The following is a 6,398-nucleotide window of genomic DNA, read 5'->3' as shown; positions in this document are numbered from 1 at the left end:
GACCAGTCACTGGAGAAGGATATCATATTTGGCAAGGTGGAGGGTCAGAGAAAAAGAGGAAGACCCCTAGCGAGATGGATTGGGAAAGTGGTAACATCAATGGACTCAAGTGTGGCAACAATTGTGAGGTTGGCCCAGGACCGGGCAGTGTTTCGTTCTGTTGTGTATAGGGTTGCTATGATTTGGTACCAACTCGATGGTACCTAACAACAACAACTCTTGTAAAAAGTTAACAGAAGGTTTTCTTGCTTAAAGAACCATTCTGTGACAGTTACCAGGGGTGGGAGGGAAGGGAAGTTATTCACTGGGTGGAGGATGGACAGATGTTAACTTGAGTGATATTCTACTTTGTCTTGTAGGGTTGCTATGAGTTGGAATGGACTAGATGACAACAGGTTTGCCTTTTTTATTTTAAAAGATTTGGTTTTGAGAAATGCTTTTGAGTTGTGGTACAAAGGATTCTTGAAAGGACTTTTCATTTATGATAACTAAATTCTGGAAAAAGAAATATTTCTTATGCATCAGTGAGTGTGCAGCAAGCAAGTGAAATCTCCAAGGTTTGTATCACTTCAAGATTCACACTACAAACCAAAGGATGTGAAATGAAGCTGGAATTGGAAGCGGGACTAGAAGGCAAAGGAAAGGCTGAGCTGCTCCTACTGCAAATGCAGTATCAGCTACTACTGGGAAACCTGAGCTCATCAGTAGCAATGTAGGGACGATGAACCAGGCTCCATGTTAGCTCAGGTCTTGCAAAGGGATTGTGCATGTCTCTGATACCCTTTGTCAGAGAAGCCAGGAGAGGAAGGAAGAAGTCTATGGTGCACTGAAGACATTGACAAAGAACAAAGCGCTGGGAATTTATGGAATACAAATTGAAATCTTTCAACAGACGAGGATATAGTATGAGGGATACCACTGATGATGTCAGATGGATCTTGGCTGAAAGCAGAGAATACCAGAAAAATGTTTACCTGTGCTGTATTAACTACTCAAAGGCTTTGATTGTGTGGATCATGACAAACTATGGACAGAATGAGTACCAGGAACACTTAAAATTGCTCAGGAGGAAACTGTACATAGATCAAGGGGAAGTTGTTCAAATAGAAAAAGGAACACTGAATGGTTTAAAATCAGGAAAGGTGTGCACCAGCGTTGTATTCTTCCACCATATTTATTCAACCTGTATGTTGGATTATATGATGAAGAATGTGGCAGCAGGATTGGAGGAAGGCCCCTTAAAACCTGCGGTATTCAGATGATACAACCTTGCTTGCTTGAAACCAAAGAGGACTTAAAATACTGATGAAGATCAAAGAAGACCGATGAGTTGCACCTCAGTGTAAAGAAAACAGGAGGGACCAGTCCCTGGAGAAGGACATCATGCTTGGTAAAGTGGAGGGTAAGACAAAAAGAGGAAGACCTCCAGAGATGGACTTGCACCATGGTAGCAGCAATGCTAAAGCTTAACAGGATGGAGCAGTGCTTCCTTCTGTTGTGCATAGGGTCGCCATGAGTCAGGATCACTCGCGGGCACCTAAACAAACAGCAACAACATTTCCCAGAATCCTTTGCCCCAGGTGGTTCCAATTGAGAGTCTGCAAATGAGAGGTGTTGCAGAAATTTGGAATGCAGGACAAAGGGAGAGGACATAATTTTCCAGAGGTGCTGCAAGTGGGTCTAGGGGCCGACATGAATTTGCAACTGCTTCTGGGTGTGCTTCTTGAGAATCAACTGCAAAGTCTCTGCAGCCTGAGAAGGTGGGTGGAGTTTCCCAGAGGCTCTTCAGATGTGGAGTGGCCTCAGCACCAGCCCTTGAGAATTACCTGCTTAGGTGCTACAGACTGAGACCACAGTTGAAGGCTCCCTTACGTTTGCTCCCTGAACTCTTCCAAAGGCAGTGCAAACCTACATTTCCCTATATTCATACTTCAGATACTTGGCGTGATCAATTTATTGCCTCTTTGTTCTAGGTTCACTTTTTAATACCTGCTCTGTGATTTTGTTGTATGTTCTCAAGTCAATTCCAACTCATAATGAGACAGAGCAGAACTGTCCCATAGGGTTTCCTAGACTGCAGTCTGTCTGGTAGCAGATCACCAGGCCTTTTTACCAGGGAGCCACTGGTGAGTTCCTGGTCCTCTGTCATATGAGGCACAATTCCCTTAAATACATTTTTGGTCTGGTGAGCATGATGTTAAGTTTTGCCACCAGAGGGCATTGCCAGAGGCAGGGGCTTCTCTTGTTGGTTCAGGCAGGCTGCACCTTCTGAAAGGATGTGGATGGGTGGATTTCTAGTGGCACTCTGTCCTAGCCACACCCCCCACAACCCTACCGTCATCATCACCTTCCTGTGGCCAAGGAATCTCTACCCTGCTTTTTGGAGTCCCTGGGTGGTCAGCCCAAACTGTTAACATGCTCAGTTGCTAACTGAAAGGTTGGAACTTAGAGTCCACCCCGGGGTACCTCAGAAGAAAGACCTGGAAATCTTCGGAAAATATTGAAAACAAAAACCATTGAAAACTCTATGTTCTACTCTGACACCCACGAGGCCACCATGAGTCAGAGTTGATTGATGTCAACTGGGGGAAAAAAATGTGGGCCACAATAAGATAAGCATTTTACAGCAACTCTATTGGTAAGCATTAAGAAATCTAGCAAAGTTAAGTGGTAGTGAAGGTGTGAATCAGTGAGACCTTGTTTATTGCAATGGGGTACACACTGGTACAACTTTGAAAAACACTAGGGCAATAGTTTGTAAAATTGAACTAGGCATATTACAGAGAAATTCTTGTCCACGTATAAAAATATTCATTGCAGCACTGGTTACAATAGCAAAAAAAATGGAAACAATCAGTTGGCAAGGGAATGTGTAAATAAATACAGTGAATGAACTACAGCTCTGTATTTTAGCGTGGTCAGACATAATGTATGAAAATGTAAGTTACAGAAAACTACATAAAGTCAAGATACTACTTTTATAAAACTCAAACAAGTAAACTAAATGTTTAGGGATGCATATACATCCCTAAAGGAGCTCTGGTAGCGTAGTTGTTATGAATCGGGCTGCGAACCAAAAGGTCATTAGTTCGAAACTACCAGCTGCTCCGCGGGAGAAAGATGAGGCGTTCTGCTCCCGTAAAGATTTACAGACTCAGAAACCCTGTACAGGGTCACTATGGGTCAGAACCGACTCCATAGCACACAGCCACCATACATCCCTAACTATGTATTAAAAGATAAACAAGACAGGTAAACATATGTACATAGAGTTCCTATGAGTCAGAACTAACCCCACCAGCACCCAACAACAACATCTCTGGTGAGAAAGTAGGTGTAAACAGGGAGTGACTACTCCAGAGAGAAGAGGAATCAAATTCATCAGCATCAGCCTAAGGTGATTCTTAGGAGGCTGAGGGCAGACATGCCTCCACCCTTCCTTACCAAATCTGTCACCAGTGCCCCTCTGCAGCACTCTCTGCTCCTCAGCTGCATTTAAGAATTCATTTCAGTGGCCACACACAACTCAGACAGCAGCATACAGTTCCCGGGCTTATTAAGGAAGTTAGCAAATTGCAATTCAGGGTTAGAAAGTGCTCAGGGCATTGAGTCAGCACAGCCTCATCCCAACCATGCTCTCTCTGGTCCTTGGCCTCTCAGCCATGGGCCCCTTGGCCTTTGCCTCTTCAGCAATGTTACAGAGTTCTTTAAGGGCTGCTGATAAATTCTCAAAGGCACTAAACTCTGCTATAAACCTCAGCCTGAAGACACTTGGCTCTAGCTTCATGGGTCAGCATCCCATTCCACAAGCTAGCCTCTGCCTGAAGGCACTCAGCTCTGCTTGCTTTGTGGGCCGGGAAACTCACCATTCTGTATTGTGTCCTGACTCTTGGTTCTCTACCACTCCTCTGCTGGTTCTCTGATCACACGGCTCTGTCTCCTGAGTTGAAGGGGTTCCATGTACAGGGAGGGGCCTCAGGGTCCAAAGATGTGACTCTTCTTCCTTGATGGTGAATGAGATCCCTCAATCCTGATTATGAAATAATTCATTTTATACCCACGTTTGAGTTACAAATTTTTACAATCACAATAAACTCTGTTGACAACAATCACTCATAATGGAATCATAGCATGCTATCAACATATTCTCCCACCTTCTCTTACCCAAATCCATCAGGAAAAAATTGTTAGGTGGAGTTAAAAAAACAATAACTATGGATGCTATTGCTGCTGTTGTATGCCATCAAGCTGGTTCTGACTCACAGTGACCCTGTACACGGTTCCAAGAGCAGCTGATGGATTTGAACTACTGACCTGTGCTAGCTGTCCAGTCCTTATCCTACAGTGCCATGCTGCCACTCAATACTATGGATTGTTGTTGTTAAGTACTGTTGAGTTGGTTCTGACCCATGGCGATTCTGTACAGGGTTTTTTTTTTTTGATTAATTTTTTAAAATGTTTTATTGTGAGATGTGATAGTTTACGTGGGAAAACATTAGCTTACATTCATCCTATCGTGTATTGTTACATTGCCATGGTTAAAATCCCCTCCATGCATCATCCACCAACCAAATGGTACACCCCACAAGCCTGCCCCCTGGTTGTCAGCACACAGCCCCTCTCCCTCTCTGGGTCTAAAGTCTCCAGACACTCCATCTCTCCATGTCATCGGCTTTGCCTCCATCTCTGGCGTCACTGTTTCTCTGGGTAGAGTCCCGCGCGCTCCGCTCTTCTCCCCTAATGGTCCCGGGGCCCTCCGCTCCTGGACTGCAAAGTGTATAGGGTTTTTGAGGAGCAGCTGGTGAGCTTGAACCACTGACCTTGCCGTTCAAAGCAACTTTGCAGTCCAGCACAGTAACTCACAGCCACATCAGGACTCCAGCACTATGGTCAGAAGAGCCATATTAAGTAATTCACTGCACCACAGTAGGAGAAGATATGAAAGGAGTGTAAAGCACCAATAGGTAATGGTCTGTCTCTAAAGTTGGAATGTGGGTTCTCTTGCATTCATTTTATGCATACATAATTCCACAAAGTGTGGTTAAAAAATATATAACAAAACATTTGCCATAAGTAATAGCTTTCGTCTTTTATTCTTTTCTGAGTGTTAAATAATAAATTTTGAAGAGGCCTGTAGTTCCCCCTTTTCACCACTACGTGGCAGTCTAATACATCAGGAAAATAACTCCTGAAAATGTACTTAATTTTGTTAAGTGCTGTGGAGTCAGTTCCGACGCATAGCGACCCTTGTATAGGGTTTCCAAGGGGTGGCTGGTGAACATGAACCACCAACCTTGCAGTGCAAACTGACTTTGCAGTTGTTGTTGTGAAGTACTGGCGAGTCGGTTCTGACCCATAGCGACCCTGTATAGGGTTTCTGAGGAGCAGCTGGCGAGCCTGAACCACCAACCTTGCAGTTCAAACGGCTTTGCAGTCTGGCACATAAACCCACAGCGCCACACCAGGACTTTGCAGTACAACGCAGTAAGCCACAGTGCCACACTTGTTGTTGTTGTTGTTAAGTGCCATCGAGTCGGGTCCGACCCATAGCGACCCTGTATAGGGTTTCCGAGGGTGTCACACTAGGCCTCCTAAAGTACTGGCTGTACTAGTCACTGTTGTGAAGGCCTGGCGTGGCTCTGTAGGATAAGCTCTGGACTGCAAGGTTGCATTGAACCTGACGGTCAACAGTTCAAACTCATCAGTTGCTCCTCAGAAACCCTATACAGGGTTTCTATGAGTCGGAAATGACTCGATGGCACTTGACAACTGCAAGTCACTGTTGTGTGGTCCTGTAGGATAAGCTCTGGACTGGTAATTCAAACCCACCAGCTGCTCTTGGAAATCCTATACGGGATTGCTATGAGTCAGAACTGATTCATTGGCACACAACAAGCAAGAAGTGACGGTGGTGGAGCTCTAGTGGTGCAGTGGTTAAGCACTTGGCTGAAAACCAAAAGCCGGGCAGTTCAATCTACCAGCTGCTGTTTCGGCGAGATCTGTGACAGTCTGCTTCAGTAAACTTTACCAAGTATTTCTAATCGTACGGTATCTGTGAGTCAGAATTTGAGTGGAAGTGGTCCTACGTGACTGGATGGCAATGGAGTTTGAGTATCCTTTTGGTTTCCTCATAGCAATACGTGTGAAATAGGGCTGTAAAATGGTCACAGACGCTCAGGAGCACATCAGTATAGAATGGATCGTACAACCATGGGGCCAGGTTGGTTAGTTTGGGGTTTTTTTGCCTGGTTACGTAACCTGTTGTGTTTTTTCCCCCTCCAATGTTTTATCATGAATTGAGTGAAGGTTTATGGAGAAGATCATCAGTTTTACATTCAACAAATTGTACATCATTTCCTTTCAATGATTGCAATCCCCTCCATGTAATTACAGTCATC

Source organism: Chrysochloris asiatica, unplaced genomic scaffold (assembly GCF_000296735.1).
Source record: "Chrysochloris asiatica unplaced genomic scaffold, ChrAsi1.0 scaffold00092, whole genome shotgun sequence".
Lineage (NCBI taxonomy): Eukaryota > Metazoa > Chordata > Mammalia > Afrosoricida > Chrysochloridae > Chrysochloris > Chrysochloris asiatica.
Note: the sequence above shows the minus strand (reverse complement) of the source record.